The following is a 16,183-nucleotide window of genomic DNA, read 5'->3' on the forward strand; positions in this document are numbered from 1 at the left end:
TTCTCCCGTCCCGCCTACCATGGGAATTGTAGCAGGCGAGGGGCGGGCATGCAAAGGGCTGTTGACCTCGAGCAGGATTCTCCAGTTTTAGGGCAAGCACAGCTGGAGAATCCCATGTTTTACTCCAGAAAGCCAATTGATAAAGGATGGAACTGGAGCTAACCTTCACAAACTTCTGCATTTATTAACATTACAAACATATAATAGCAATCACCATTTAAGTGTATGTCTGTTTAGTGGTACCTCGCTATACAATGTATGTACAAAATATGAATGCTTTTGATTTAAATTGTTTTGAAATTTTGGTTGTATATATTAACTCTATATACCAAGGGTGAGGGAGTGAATCCCATGTGAATGCTCACCACTTGCATGCAATTAAACACAATTAACAGATTCCCTTCTCCCCCTTTAAATAAAAATTGGAATTCATATGCACTACCAAATTGTCAAAACAAATTAAATCAAGAACCTTCATATTATGTACAAAACAATACATCGTGAAAGGTCTTTCCTCTCGTGTGAAGTGTCAGCTGTGGCTCAGATGGTAACACTCTTGCCTCTGAACCACAAGGTTCAAGTCCCACTCCAGGTACTCCCGGCGTGTAGAAAACCAAGGCTGACCCTCCAGTCTATGGTCACTGGGGGAGAGTGCTGCACTGTCAGAGGTGCTGAACCAAGGTTCCACCTTCCCAGTCAGGTGGATGTAAAAGATTCCTTGGCACTGTGCTGAAGACATGGAGTTATGAAGCCAACTGTATTTGAATACCAATCAGGAAGATTCACATGTGAGGCATTGCTAAAATGACTAGTTTTCTAATCTTTGGGTTGTCTCAGCAAGGAAGCCAAAGTACATATTTCTCCAGATGTAATTATTTTAATGTTTTATTTGCCTCGAAAACATTATCAATTTTATTTTATATAGTACATTTCTAACATTTAAAATAACACCATGTCTATTCGGAGAGTTCAACTGACCAACAAGCCTCACAGTTGCCCTGTCTATTCTCTATTTTATAACATACCTTTCAGCAATGACCGAATACGATTAATCAGGAGTAACACTCTCAAAATAGGATTGGTGATTAAACATTATTCCAGAACTACTCTGATTAGTATCCAAACCAATATATTTAAAAGCCCCACAAGCCAGACTTAATAATCTTAATAATAGCAAATTTAGTTGTTTTGTGGTACAGAGCTGCTGAAAAAAGAGACATGCTATCAAAGCTTTTTGAATTGCACTCATCAGGACAGCTTGTGAGAAGTTTCCAAATGTAGCAGGGAAACAATAATTTATACTGCATGAGAAGACATTGCTGATTGGTTGGCAAATGGGCACTGATTAGTGTAGACATTGCCATGAAGAATGCAGCATGGAACAGTAAACTACTCAGCTTTGTTCAAACTCAAACTGGCCAGGTGGACTCTGATTGGTCAAGACAGTACCCTGGGGAATGAACCAGGGAATGGCTGTTCCCTAAGCTTCTTTTAAAGGCACAATTTGTGAACATATTCCTTTTGTCTGCAAAGGACAGGGCCCTGTGTGTGACTACATGTGGTTTCTAGCATGTCTGCATGAACCACACGATCAGTCCGATAATCATAAATTAGTTTTCAATGTCAGTCTTAGGACAATCAGGATTGTTCATCAGGTGTCATCCAATCACGGATTCACAGCTAATGATGAAATCCCACACAACCTTCAGGTTTCAGCATGAGATGGTGGAGCTGTTTCTAGCAACACTCGATTATTGGCAGCCACAAGGTGCAAAGAAGGAGGTCACTGTCATTATTCAGTGTCTGTGTGTCCATCTGTCACACAAATAACTCTGTCCTATTTATTGATTGGTCACAAATCAGATTTTACAATGGAAACCTATTTTAAAAGACTGTATCCTCTTAGTGTTCAGTCAGAGATGTCAGTGACTTAAATGCTGTCAATAATGGCCACCTTCAAGATTGATTGCGGCTGCCACTTGAAGTATACAGTGGGGGAGGGGTAGTATTATGTAGGTTGTAGATCCAGGGACTTTTAAATGAGTTGAGGGTTTCAGCCTCAACTGCCAATTTAGGCAGGGAATTTCAGATGCCCACCACCCTCTGGGTGTAAATGTTTTTCCTTATGTCCCTTCTAATTCTTCTACCAATCACCTTGAATCCACGCCCTCTGGTAATTATACCCTCTGCTCGGGGAAATAAGTCTTTCCTGTCTTTTAAAGATTTGATCATGGGTGTCACTGGTTGGTACTGTGGGCCAGTATTTATTGGCTATCCCTGAGAGCATTTAAGAGTTAACCACATTGCTGTGGGTCTGGAGTCACATGTAGGCCAGACCAGGTAAGGGTGGCAGATTTCCCTCCCTAAAGGACATTACTGAACCAGATGGGTTTTTATGACAATCAACAATGGCTTCATGGTCACCATTAGACTTCTAATTTCATATTTTTATTGAATTCAAATTTCACCATCTGCCATGATGGGATTGAAACCTGGGTCCCCAGCGCGTCACCCTGGGTCTCTGGATTACTAGTCCAGCGACAATAGCACTACGCCACTTCCTTCCCACTGTCCATCCTATCTCATCCCCTCATAATTTTGTGCACCTCAATTAGGTCACCCCTTAGTCTCTGTCTTAAGAAAAATAACCCTAGCCTATCTAATTTCTCCTCATTGCTGCAATTTCAAGCTCTGGCAACATTATTGGAAATCTGCTCTGCACTCTTTCCAGAGCAATTATGTCCTTCCTGTAATGTGGCAACCAAAGCTGCAACTGTGGCTCAGCCAGTGGACCATTCAGTTCCATCATTACATTCTTGCTTTTGTATTCAATACCTCACCCAATAAAGGAAAGCATTCCATATGCTTTCTTGACCACCTTGTCCACCTGCCCTGCCACCTTTAGGACCTGTGAACATGCACTCCACTCTCAACTCACTCAATATCCTCCCGTTTACTGAGTATTCCCTTGCTTTGTTTGCTCTCCCCACGTGCATCACCTCATACTTTTCTGGATTGAATTCCATTTGCCACTTCTCTGCCCAGTCAATCAAGCCATTGATACAATTCTGGAGTCGACAGCTATCCTCTTCACTATCAACTACATGGCCAATTTTTGTGTCGTCTGCAAATTTCCCAATTGTGCCTCCCAAAGTTAAGTACAAATCATTCATATATACAACAAACAGCAAGGGCCCCAACATTGAGTCCTATGGAACATCATTGGAAGCTGTTTTCCATTCATAAAAACATCCATCAATCATTACCCTTTGCTTCCTGTCACTGAGCCAGTTTTAGATCCAAGTTGCCACCTTCCCTTGTATTCCATGAGATCTCACTTTTCTGCATGTGGGACATTGTCAAATGCCTTACTGAAAGCCATATAGACAACATCCAGTGCACTATGTTCATCAATCCTCCTCATTATTTCCTCAAAAAATCCTATGAATTATTTTGTTTCCCTTATAGCTGTGGGTTTAATTACCAGAGGACTTAGATTTAAGGTGATTGGTAGAAAGATTAGAGGGGACATGAGGAAAATCGTTTACACTCAGAGGGTGGTGGGCATCTGGAATTCTCTATCCCATTCCCTAACAAAACCATGCTGACTATCCCTGATCAATCCGTGCCTTTCTATGTGACAGTTTATCCTGTCTCTCAGAATTGTTTCCAATAATTTGCTCACCACTGAAGTCAGACTGACTGGCCAATAGCTTTCTGGCCTATCCCTCACACCCTTTTTAAATAAAGGTGCAACATTGGCAGACCTCCAATCCTCTGGGACCACGCCAGTATCTTGTGAGGATTGGAAAATGATCCGAGAGCATTCGTTATTTCCTACCTGACGTCCTTCAACAGCCTGGGATATAATCCATCTGGCCCTGGTGATTTATCCACCTTCAAGGACGCTAATCCCTCCAGCACTTCCTCACTTACTATACTGACTGTGTCTAATATTTCACACTCTTCCTCTTTAACTAGAATATCTGCATCATCCCGTTGCTTAGTGAAGACAGAAGCAAAGAACTCATTGAGAACCTGCCCGCATCTTCTGAATCAACCCACAAGTTACCATGTACATCTCTGATAGGCCCTGCCTTACTCTTACTCTTAATGTATTGGTAAAATATCTTAGGATTCTCTTTGATTTTACCTGCCAATTTTTTCCATAACCTCTCTTTGCTTTCCTAATTTCCAGTTGCCCCTTTACTTTTTATACTCCTCTGGGCTTTCGATGGTATTAGTACTAAAGTAATACAGTATTAGTACTAACTTGGAGTTTGTATGTTAGGATGTCATTGGGATCTGGTGCTCCAGGGACAGGAGAAAGCATGATTTAGAGTAAAGATGTCCATTATAGATTTTCCAGTTGTCTCCCCATCCATCCCATTCACCAGAATGCAGATTGAATCCAATGGCACTATGCCAATAGGAACCACACATGCAATCCACCTTCCCCTGGAATCAGTTCTCATGTATCAATCTAGACAAGACTGATGGCAAGATTTTTGATCTCGTGTCCCGACCCTACCATGTGATGAAATGTGAGTCAGGAACTCTCAAATGCTGGCGACGGGACCTGAAGGGGAATTTGGAGAAAACAGCCATGGAACCTTCATCCAATCAGGGATTGTGGGTGGGCCTGAGTCTGGAGGGCCAATAGGAGGCCACTCAGCAGTGAATGATAGGCAGCCCCACCGTCTGACATAGACACCGTAGTAAGGGTGGGCAGGTAACACTTTGCAGATGGAGTGTAATGTGGAAAAGGGTATGGTAGGGTTGTCCACTTTGGCAGGAAGAATAGAAAAACAGAATGTTATTTAAATGAGAAAGACTACAAAATGCTACGGTACAAAGGAATCTGGGTGTCTCTGTGTGCCTTTATTAAGAGGTTGTTTCTCCTGCCTGGAATGAGTTGGCGTAGTTTCAGGATAAGGATCAGTTATTCAAGACTGGGAGAAGGAGGAGCTTCTTCACTCGGGGGGTTGCGAATCTGTGGAGTTTTCTGCTCCAGCCTGTTCCAATACGCTGCTCAATCCACTCAGCGTAGAGGGAATCTGGAGCCAGTGTTTCCTGAACATGGGTTTATTCACATACCCAGAGGGCCCGGGCATGGGCACAGACTCCCTTTTCCTCCTCCCACACAGGGTGGAAATTGATTCTTATATATACTTCAGAATAATACTCTAATCTGTCTCCAATTAGTAACAACTGGAGCAGGCATTTCATGGTGATAGGATTGCAACATTAACAGAGCTCTGGATGCTCAGTTACTGAGTATATTCCAGACTCAGGTAGGTAGATTCTCTTCAGTTAATCAAGGGATTTGGGGATTGGGCAAAGAAGTAAAACTGAGGTGAAAGATCACCCATGAATTGTCTGAATGTTGAAGGTGGCCTGAGGGGCCATTTGGTCTCCTCCTGCTCCTTTTCCGATTGTGCTCATGTTCAAATCGGCAGGATCTGATGAGTGGTGCCCCCTAGGGTCCTGGGCTGGAGTTTCAGCTGTTCACTATATTTAGAAACGAGTTAAGACGCAGGAACATAGAGCTACACGTCTAGGTTTGTTGAAAATACTACGCTCGGAGTCACAGTTAGCAGATTGGATGGGAGAAGAAAGTTGCAAAGGGATTGATTAGTTGAGTGGCCAAACCTGTGGTGGATGGAACCACAGAATCCCTACAGTGCAGAAGGAGGCCATTCGGCCCATGTTTATGCGACAGCTTTGCAAATTAGTGCATCTGCATCACTATTCCACCACTGCAGACCAGTACATAATATCAAAGAATGTAATTTAATCTAGCCCAGTTATAGTAATTGATTGCATAAATTGTACAAAATTAACCATTGGAGGACATCATGTGAGCCTCATTACATATTAGAATGAGCATCTCTTCCAGTATATGTATAATCAGTGTCAAAATATTCTCCAGTTTGTAAAATTAATCCGTAATTATAAATGCAGAAATCTTATTCATACTAATGTACAATATTCATTGTTAAAGGTTAATTGTTGGAAAGGGTGCAAGGTTCGCCTTGGGTGACTAATACTTTTACACCACTCCTGATATTAAGAGCTATGGAGCTAAGATGGCTAGATGGAATTAAGATGGAATTAAGATCACCCATGATTTGATTGAATGGCAGAATAGGTTCAAGGGGCTGAATGGCCTACAGTTCCTAAGTTCTGTGCTGTATGATTCTACAATATGACATAGATTTGTGTGCAAAAACAAATCTCCAAAGGAGCCAGCAAGTGCCCTCTGCTGGTCACCCTGTGATGTCGGGACTGTGACTAAACAGTTGGGTTTAAGGGTCTTTTTGTAATTTATGCGATGTACAATTATCTACACTCACTTTGGTGTTGGTTTGGCCAAGTAAAAGTAAGGACAGCATTCTAATAACGGTTTTTAAACTTCCTTAACTTCTTCATTCACATTCTCCTGTCGATCTGGCCCAGCCCTTGCCAGTGTTTAGTTTTGAAGACTGTACCTCAGGAAGAATATATTGTCTTGGAGGAGTGCAGAGCAGTCACCAGAAGGATAGCAGGGCAAGAAGGTTACATTATGAGGACAGGTTTGCCAACCAGGGACTCAATTTTCAGGTCCTTTCTTATTCTTCAACCTCACTTCCTGCATTACCCTCTGACTCCCAGATCCTGAGTCACCCTCTGACCCTCAGATCCCGGGTCGCTCTCCGACCCCAGATCCCAGGTCACCTTCTGACCCCCAGATCCCAGGTCACTCCCTGATCCCCTATCCCGGATCACTCTCTGACCCCAGGGCCTGGGTCACCCTCTGAGTGATCTGGAGGAATCCCATGCAGACACGGGGAGAATGTGCAAACTCCGCACAGACAGGTGCCCAAGGCCAGAATCTAACCCGGGTCCCTGGCACCGTGAGGCAGCAGTGCTAACCACTGTGCCACCGTGCTGTGTTGTGGATTTGGGACTGTGGCACAGGGTGATTTGTGGGCTAGTCCAGATGAAATCCGACTTCAGAGGCTGAAAGCTGCAGGAAAGTCCTGCCATTGCTCAGTTGGAACTGGCACCCTAGCATGAAGCGGGTTGGTCCCAGCTGAGCCAGCGTCCCCCTCAATACAAAGTTTGACTGTGCTGCTCATTGCCATGGTGGGGGGCTACCAGCAGAGGGCAGTGACACACAGGAGACCAGCCATATGCTAACTGAGCAAGTGCTGCTAATGCAGAAAAGCTGCTGGGTTACAGACACTTTACCCAGTGAGAAATGCTGGGCTCAATGGGTCTCGATTATAGCCATTATAGGATATGGCGCTCGACTCATCGATCGACAGTTCCGACGTGCCACAGCGAAAAACCGCACTGACCTCCTCAGAAGACAAACACGGGACACAGTGGACAGAGTACCCTTCGTCGTCCAGTACTTCCCCGGAGCGGAGGAGCTACGACATCTTCTCCGGAGCCTTCAACATGTCATTGATGAAGACGAATATCTCGCCAAGGCCATCCCTACACCCCCACTTCTTGCCTTCAAACAACCGCACAACCTCAAACAGACAACTGTCCGTAGCAAACTATGATGTGGAGATGCCGGCGTTGGACTGGGGTAAACACAGTAAGAGTTTTAACAACACCAGGTTAAAGTCCAACAGGTTTATTTGGTAGCAAATACCATTAGCTTTCGGAGCGCTGCTCCTTCGTCAGATGGAGTGGATATCCACTCCATCTGACGAAGGAGCAGCGCTCCGAAAGCTAATGGTATTTGCTACCAAATAAACCTGTTGGACTTTAACCTGGTGTAGCAAACTACCCAGCCTTCAGGAGAACAGTGACCACGACACCGCACAACCCTGCCACAGCAACCTCTGCAAGACATGCCGGATCATTGGCACGGATGCCATCATCTCACGTGAGAACACCATCCACCAGGTACACGGTACCTACTCTTGCAACTCGGCCAACGTTGTCTACCTGATATGCTGCAGGAAAGGATGTCCCGAGGCATGGTACATTGGGGAGACCATGCAGACGCTGCGACTACGGATGAATGAACAACGTTCGACAATCATCAGGCAGGAGTGTTCTCTTCCTGTGGGGGAACATTTCAGCAGTCACAGGCATTCAGCCTCTGATCTTCGGATAAGCGTTCTCCAAGGCGGCCTTCACGACACACGACAACGCAGAATCGCTGAGCAGAGACTGATAGCCAAGTTCCGCACACATGAGGACAGCTTCAACCGGGATCTTGGGTTCATGTCACACTATCTGTAACCCCCACGACTTGCCTGGGCTTGCAAAATCTCACTAACTGTCCTGGCTGGAGACAATACACATCTCTTTAACCTGTGCTTGGCCCTCTCTCCATTCACATTGTCTGTACCTTTAAGACTTGATTACCTGTAAAGACTCGCATTCCAGCCATTATTTTGTAAATTGAATTTGTGTCTTTATATGCCCCGTTTGTGAACAGAACTCACCTGATGAAGGAGCAGCGCTCTGAAAGCTAGTGGCTTGTGCTACCAAATAAACCTGTTGGACTTTAACCTGGTGTTGTGAGACTTCTTACTGTTGTAGCCTCACCCCAGAGAGCTGAGCACAATCACTCCGGCTGACATTTCAATACTGAATTCAGAATTTGTAAATTAACAGCAATTTGTCCTCAGTTCCTGCTGCTGCTTGTGTCAACAATTGAAAACACACCATTTGAAATCACATATTGTGCGGGATGAGCAAAAAGCATTCAAAACGTCACCTCTTTTTAAAAACGTACAAATGTTTTTCCTGAACAGCAGACGGGAGGGGGCGGGGTCGTCACATGAAGCGGTTAACCCATTCATTGCCAATTTCACACAGACCGTCTTAAAACAAAAAGCAGGTCAAACCAAATTTCTATGTCTGTGCGAAGAACACACGAGTCTCTTCCATATGGGAGGTGGGGGGAATGAGGCAAGTCGCTAACATGTTAGAATTTTACAGAAGGGAAAGAGGCCCTTTGGCCCATCATCCAAAGATGTGCGGGTTAGGTTGATTGACCATGCTAAATTGCCCCTTAGTGTCCCGGGATGTGTAGGTTAGAGGGATTAGCAGGGTAAATATGTGGGGTTATGGGAAATGGGCCTGGAGTGGGATTGTTGTCGGTGCAGACTCGATGGGCCGAATGGCCTCCTTCTGCACTGTAGGGTTCTATGATTTCTATGTTTTCACCAGCCACCAAGCACCGATCTATTCTAATCCCATTTTCCAGCATTTGGTCCGTAGCCTTATATGCCACAACATTTTAAGTGCTCATCTAAATGCTTCTTAAATGTTGTGAGGGTTCGCGCCTCTACCACCCTTTCGTGCAGTGAGTTCCATATTCCCACCAGCCTCTGGGTGAAGAAGATTTTCTTCAAATCTCCTCTAAATCTCCTGCCCCTTTTCTTAAATCTATGCCCCCAGGTTGTTGACTCCTGTACTAAGGGGAAACGTTTCTTCCAATCTACCATATCGATGTTATTTTTTATTATTCATTCTTGGGATGCAGTTCTCACTGGTTAAAGACAGCATTTATTGCTCAGCACAGGGTAGATGGTGTGAATGGGTCTGGGCGACTTGGCCATGTCAATTCAGAGGGTAGTTATGAGTCACTTCTGTTTGTGTGAACTTGCAATCTTCCCCAAAAGGGCATTCATGAACCAGTGGGGTTTGTACCATCACCTGACTGTCTTGTGGTCACTTTTACACGGGTGGCAGCTTTTTACTTAAAAACTGAAGCCAAGTTCACAAACAGCGAAGGCACAGTGAGCAGTGAACTCATGTTCCTTAGACTGGTAGCCCAGTAACAGAATCACTACACCACCATGCCTCTCATTGCTTCCATGAATAGTTTTGATGATATTTGGCATTGGACCTCCAGTCTGACTGTGCCATGAAGCAGGGGACACAGGTTTAATTATGGAACTCTGTTGCTCTCTCAGTTCCCTGAGACAATTGGAGTGTCAGAGGAGTGGGTGCATTCGATGAGCAATACTGCGTTCAGCATCTACTGAACGATCTTGGATACAAAGGATAATGAATGGTCCTGGTCGATCTTCCTGGTGCTATCAGTACTGTAACACCAGGAATGGCTGCCGACACCAAGGATATAATTTTTAGCATAAGCAAGGCTTACATGCAGAACCCTAATGCCATTATCCTTTGTATCCAAGATGGTTCAGTAGATGCTGAACGCAGTATTGTAACTGACTTGATGAGCCAGATGGACCCACAAGGCAGAAGGACCATTTTTGTGTTGACCAAAGTGGATCTAGCTGAGAAAAACCTAGCCAGTCCAAGTTGGATTCAACAGATTGTGGAAGGCAAGTTGTTTCCAATGAAGGCTTTGGGTTACTTTGCAGTTGTTACCGGTAGAGGCATCACCAATGAAGGCATTGATTCCATAAAAGATTATGATGGAGAGTTCATTCAGAATTCAAAATTGTTGAAGACAGGCATGCTGAAAGCACATCAAGTGACAACTAAGAACTTGAGCCTAGCAGTTTCAGACTGTTTCTGGAAGATGGTGAGTGAGTCTGTGGAACTCGCTTCAACCTTGAAACTGAATGGAAGAACAACTATCCTCGGCTGAGGGAACTCGACAGGAATGAACTATACGAGAAGGCGAAGAATGGAATTCTGGATGACGTGATCAGCTTAGGTCAGGTTACTCCAAAACACTGGGAAGAGATTCTGCAAAGGAAACTGTGGGAAAGAGTCTCTACACATGTGATAAGAGAATATTTACCTTCCTGCTGCCCAGTCTGTGAATTCAGGCACATTCAATACCACAGTGGGCATCAAGCTCAAGCAGCGGACTGACAAACAGTTGCCTCACAAAGCAGTAGAGGTTGCTTGGGGAACCTTGGAGGATGAATTCGCTCGATTTATGTCAGAGCACAAAGGGAAGGACCATGATGATATCTTTGACAAACTAAAACATGCTGTTAAAGATGAAAGTATAAAACGTCACAGATGGGATGAGCAGGCTGAAGACAGTCTGCGAGTCATCCAGCACAATGCTTTAGAAGATCGTTCCATATCTGACAAACAGCAGTGGGAAGAAACCTTGCAAACCCGTCTTCGAGATACTGAATCTGTGATTCGTGATATGGTGGGGCCAGATTGGCAAGAAAGGTGGTTCTACTGGAAATCACGGTCTCCAGAACAGCATGTTCGAAATGAAACCAAAACCGAACTGGAACGGCTGCTAAAAATCACTGAGGAACATACAGCTTATCTTGCTAACGATGAAGTTACAACAGTTCGTAAAAACCTGGAGGCCAAAGATGTAGATGTGGACACCATTCTGATTAAAGATATTTAGCACCAAGTTTACCGGAAACACTTCCTAATGGAATCGCTGAACCATTGTAATCTTTGCAGAAGAGGTTTCCACTATTACCAAAGGCGTTTTGTAGATTCTGAGCTTGAACGTTATCCTGTTCTGGCACATTCAGCGAATGCTAAATTACAGCAAACACACTCCGACAACAGCTAACAAATACTGAAGTGAGACGCCTCGAAAAGAATGTGAAAGAAGTGTTGGAGGGTTTTGCTGATGACAATGCTAAAAAAATTCAACTGTTGACAGGAAGGCGAGTTCAACTAGCAGAGGACCTCAAAAGGGTTTGTGAGATTCAACAGAAGTTAGAAGTATTCATTGAAGCTCTTCATCAAGAAAAATAACAGTCTCTCGTCACACATTGCCATACATCCCCCCCCCCGCCAGAGGATGATCCGTCACACTCCCTCTCCTCCTCCCACCAGCCCCCCAGAGGATGATCCGTCACGCACCCTCACCTCCCACCCCCCCCCCCACCCCGCCCCCTCCCGCCCCCCCGCCCCCGCCAGATGATCTGGGACAGATCTCTCTGCTTTTCTCTCCCCGCCTGGGTGCGCTGCTTCAGATTTTTTTCTGAACTGCGCATGCGCAGTTCAGGGCTCCGATCGGTCCAGCAGCGCTGAGCCCCGCCCACTGCGCAGTTCGGACTGGAGCCGGCAAAACGCGTATGGGCACGCTGGAAAGAGGATTCCAGGCTCGGATCTATTTGACGCCCAGATTCGGCACTTAGACTCAAAATGGTAAAATCAGGCCCTGGGTCTGTACTCATTGGAGTTTAGAAGGATGAGGGGAGGTCTTGTTGAAACTTACAAGATACTGCAAGGCCTGGATAGAGTGGACGTGGAGAGGATGTTTCCACTAGTGGGAGACACTAGAACCAGAGGGCACAATCTCAGGCTAAAGGGACAATCCTTTAAAACAGCGATGAGGAGGAACTTCTTCAGCCAGAGAGTGGTGAATCTGTGGAACTCTTTGCTGCAGAAGGCTGTGGAGGCCAGGTCATTGAGTGTCTTTAAGACAGAGAAAGATAGGTTCTTGATTAATAAGGGGATCAGGGGTAATGGGGAAAAGGCAGAAGAATGGAATTGAGAAAAATATCAGCCATGATTGAATGGCGGAGCAGACTCAATGGGCCGAGTGGCCTAATTCAGCTCTTATGTCTTATGGTCTTATGGTCAATGTCTTCTATCCCCCATCATAAAGTAGCACAGAAGGAGGTAGCTTGGCCAATGCAAATTAAATTAAAAATATCTGGAATTAATGATCTAAAGGTGACCTTGAAATCATTGTTGGAAAAACCCATCCGGTTCACCAATATCCTTTAGGGAAGGAAATCTACTATCCTTACCTGGTCTGGGCTACATGTGACTCCAGAGCCACAGCAATGTGGCTGACTCTTAAATACCCTCTGAAATGGCCGAGCAAACCACTCAGATGTATCAAACTGCTAAGAAGTTCTACTAAAAGGAAGGAAACCAGAGGGACTACTTGGCTTTAACATTGGCAAACGCAGCCCTAATAGCACTGTGGATGTAACTACACCAATGGACTGAAGTGGTTCAAGAAGGTAGCTCACTACCACCTACTCAAAGGCAATTAGGGATGGGCAATAAATAGATCATTAATTCCAGATATTTTTAATTGAATTTACATTGGCCAAGCTACCTTCTTCTGTGCTACTTTATGATATGGGATGGGCAATAAATTCTGGCCTAACCAGAGAACCCCATATTCCTTGAATACATAAAATAGTTTCCTCAGCTTCATCCTATAATAAAAGGAGATCCATCAAAATTTAATATTCCTGCAGAGGTGCTGAAAGCCATCCTCTACCTCCTAAGGTGAATGATGGATCTTGACCAGAGGCACAGAAAGTGCTGATTAGCCAGAAACTAACTGCTGCTTCACAGCTCCAGGGACCTGGGTTCGATTCCGGTCTTGGGTCACTGTCTGTGTGGAGTTTGCACATTCTCCTCGTATCTGCGTGGGTTTCCTCCGGGTGCTCCGGTTTCCTCCCACAGTCCAAAGATGTGCGGGTTAGGTTGATTGGCCATGCTAAAATTGCCCTTAGTGTCCTGGGATGCATAGGTTAGAGGGATTAGTGGGTAAATATGTAGGGTTATGGGGGTAGGGCCTGGGAGGGATTGTGGTCGGTGCAGACTCAATGGGCCGAATGGCCTCTTTCTGTGCTGTAGGGTGTCTAAGACTAACTCACTGATGACATAAGCTTCTGGTCTTTGGAAAGTTTTCATAGTATATCTCTAGACTTGCAACTCACTCTACTATTTAAACTTCAGCCTGCAAACATCAAATCAGGAGTCCAGGCTGACCAACAGCTTGCATCAAGTTTAAGCCTCCTTGGAGCCTGTTTCTTTGGAACGTTCCTACAATTGCCTGCAAACAGGCCAAGTCTCTGGATACCAACCCCATCTCACTGCGTCACTATCAGCTTTGCAGGAATTCTACAACTCCTGCTGCAGCGAGCTGAACCCATCTGAACTGTAGTTCCTCTGTGAAAGAACTGTCAATACGGCCTGACTTTCTGGACTCTGGCAATCGCATGAACCGATACCTACATCTGTTATAAAAACTCCTCTTTCCGATCGTGTGTATGTAGTTGCAAACATTTCCCGAATTTGAATGTGTGAATAAACTATATTTTTGATTTAATGTGAAAGAGAGTGTGCTGTGAGTCACTTTAAAAATTGATTTCATAGAGGGCCCGATTTTATCGTGTTGCGCCCGTTTTCGGGTGTGAAAACTTGGTAAAGTCCAGCATGAGGCGAGTAGCGCAAACCGTACCCGCCTCCATGCCAGTTCCTCCTTTACCAAGGCGAAACAGACATGCTCCATAAAAGTCCGATTCGGCCGCTGCAGTTAGTGAGGAGGTAGATGCCTAGTGTCCAACGGCTCTCTGCTCAAGATCGCTTTGGCTGGGGTGGGGGGGGGAGCAGGGTCTACTGCCACTCTGCCTGAGATCAGTGGAGGGGAAGGAGGGTCTACTGCCACTCTGCCTGAGATCAGTGGTAGGGGGGGTCCGCTGCCACTCTGCCTGAGATCAGTGGGGGTGGAGGGGGCCGCGATCGGTCTGGTGGCAGGGGGATAAGGGGGTCAGTAATATTGGGGGGGGGGATGGAACAATGTCTGTGGAGGCCGGGGGAGGCATTATCCGGCCTGGGAGCGATGTGGCAGGGGAACCGCATTCTATCAATTTTTCTGCGCATGCGCAGTTGGAAGTGCCGATCGAAGCAGCAGCGTTTTGGGTGCGATCAGCCCCGCCCACAGGCCTCTGCAGCGCGATTCAGAATCACTGATATTTCTGCAGACAGAGTGTGTATGGGGGCGCCTGAGAACAGGTCTAAAAGTCGTATCTGAAACACTCCCAGTTTCAAGTCTGACCAGCACTTAGAATCAAAATGGTAAAATAGTGTTTGGGGAACCATGCCATCGCCTTTCTCAAAAAATTAAAGCACGCCTGCTTATAAATAGACGTTGAGAAAATGAATGAGCTCAGTTTTGCATCTCTCCCTTGTCCTTAACAGGATTTAAATTTAGTGGCTGCAAAATTTGGTTGTATAACGCCAATATTGTTGGCACCACAGCTGCCAAAACGGTTTTATGCATTTTCCAAATTTTATTTTGGTCCTTTGATTGTAGAAAGATTTGCTTAGTACAGTAAATAATTTTATTGCCTATTTTGGCTGGCAGTGTTTGATTCAATGTCCTCTATCCCATGTCATAGAATAGCACAGAAGGAGGTAGTTTGGCCAATCAAGGCCATTCTGGCTTAATGCAAATTCAATCAAAAATATCTGGAATTAAAGGTCTAAAGGTGACTATGAATTGTCGATTGTTATACAAACCCATCCGGTTCTCTAATATCCTTTAGGGAAGGAAATCTGCCTTCCTTACCTGGTCTGGCCTACATGTGACTCCAGAGCCACAGCAATATGGTTGACTCTTAGATACCCTCTGAAATGGCCGAAAATGTTAACTCTACCCATTGGAACACTGCCAGTGCCTGAGCAGTCAGCTGGCACCAACCTGTGGAAATCCCAGTCACCCACACTGGGCATCAGGTCTGTTATACAGTCTCCCCAACATTTCCTCTAAATCTTAAATCTACAAAATGGCTGAATAAAGTACTTGTAACAATGGGAATTTAGTACATAGAGTGCAATCTCCTCAAAATAAAATCTTAAAAGTACACTCAGGTATTTAAAGGGGTGATGGTTTTTAAGGAATGTTGAATGTTGAATACAAGGCTAAATAGTCCCAGTGTTACAAATGTGCCAATGTCATTACCTCGCCCGTTGAATCAACCTGGAACCACACCAGAGGAGCAAGGAATCATACAAAGGTGGTGATGTGGCCCATTGTCGATGCTGGCCAGCAAGCAGCCATCCTTGGTCTGTAGCCTTGTAGACATTTCAAGTCATTTTAAAAAATGCTATGGGGGTTTCTGCCTTTTCTACCCTTTCAAGTCGAGAATTCCAGATCCTTGCCACTCTCTGGGTGAAAACATTTTCCCTCAAATCCTCTCTAACCTCCTGCCCCTTACCCTTACCCCTGGCTGTGGACCATTCAGTCAAGTTCAATAGAGCCTTCATATCCACTCTATCTACACTCCTCAATTTTATAAACTTCAGTTAGACCTCCCCTCAGTCTCCTCTGTTCCAAAGCAAACAATCCATAGAATCCCTACAGTGCAGAAGGAGGCCATGTGGCCCATCGAATTTGCACTAATTCTCTGAAAGAACAATTTACCCAGGTCCACTCCTCCACCCTATCCCCGTAATCCCGCGCATTTACCATGGCTAATCCACCTAACCTACACATCATTGGACG

At 45.1% G+C, this 16,183-nt stretch overlaps 1 protein-coding gene and 1 pseudogene across 1 annotated transcript in view; one reads left to right on the top strand and one right to left on the bottom strand.

The window, feature by feature from the left end:
* oxtra (oxytocin receptor a) overlaps positions 1–16,183 on the bottom strand; it is a 39,783-nt gene that overhangs the window by 1,935 nt on the left and 21,665 nt on the right. The window lies entirely within an intron of this gene.
* LOC144491498 (dynamin-like GTPase OPA1, mitochondrial pseudogene) lies at positions 10,031–11,679 on the top strand (annotated as a pseudogene).

The sequence above is a fragment of the Mustelus asterias genome, chromosome 3 (genome assembly GCF_964213995.1).
Source record: "Mustelus asterias chromosome 3, sMusAst1.hap1.1, whole genome shotgun sequence".
NCBI lineage: Eukaryota > Metazoa > Chordata > Chondrichthyes > Carcharhiniformes > Triakidae > Mustelus > Mustelus asterias.